The sequence below is a fragment of the Gavialis gangeticus genome, unplaced genomic scaffold (genome assembly GCF_001723915.1).
Source record: "Gavialis gangeticus isolate Ggan-Ray unplaced genomic scaffold, GavGan_comp1, whole genome shotgun sequence".
Classification (NCBI taxonomy): domain Eukaryota; kingdom Metazoa; phylum Chordata; order Crocodylia; family Gavialidae; genus Gavialis; species Gavialis gangeticus.
In genome coordinates this window covers 3,131,627-3,132,654 of record NW_017729019.1, presented here as the reverse complement: position 1 = coordinate 3,132,654, position 1,028 = coordinate 3,131,627, and positions in this window count along the sequence as shown.

Here is a 1,028-nt window from a genome sequence, read left to right as displayed (position 1 = left end):
CACTAACAGAGCTGGATCTTCCACAGGTGCCAATACTTGTTGCCCCACTGAACCAAATGAATGAAGCCACCCCGAACATGGACAGGCCTTAGATTCCTTTGGCCTCAGGGGACCCAGAGTGGAGATGACATGTAGGATGTGAGTGTGTGAGCTGATGCAAGTCTCAGGGCTTGTCTGATGGTAATGCTCCCTGTGGGGGCTCATCCCAAGAGTGTGCCTGATTGCAAGGTAGGGTTTGTCAAGTGGAAAGTGATATAAAGGACTGTGGAGAAAGGTAAGCCTATTTTGGAAAAGTAGCATCTGCACTGGGTATAACTAGAGTGGGAGAATTCCTCTTGGATAATTAGGCTGGAAACATTCCCTAGGTCAGCACCCTCTGGGAGTCCAAATCAGTGAAATGAGCATGAAGGCAGGAGCTGGGGAAGTTCATGCTGGGTCCATGATCTGTAAAACACATGGGACCTAACCACAAGAGCCCAACCCCCAGCACTGCACTCAGGACAATGCCTGGATCTCATGGGGTCAGGTGGCTGGAGCTGAAAGCCCGTGTGATGGGTCACTGGTGAAACAGATGGCAGGGACAGAATTTCCCAGGAGCTCAGCTCTTGTGTAGGCACCATGACAAGTAGCCTGATTCCCAGCTGGGCAGGACCTCTTGAAGACCTGCCCACATGTGTAATACCACTGTGGAAATGAGCAGCTGCATTCTGGTCCTGTAGGGCAGGGTTTGTCAACCGGGGGTACACGTACCCCTGGAGGTACTTGAGAAGGCCCTAGGGGTATGTGCGTGTGGGTGAGGATGGAGCACTTCCATGCACTATCCCGCGCAGGTGCTGCCTGCCCGCCTGGATGCCACGCTTACCCACCCCACTCGGCATCCAGCCACTTGCCACCCCCTGTCCCTCATCCAGCCATCAAGGGTACACTGCTAAGCATCCAGCCACCGGGGGTACACTGACCCAAAAAGGTTGAAAACGCCTGCTGTAGGGGCTTCAGGAGGCCTTTGAGGATTCTTCACACTAAGCCAA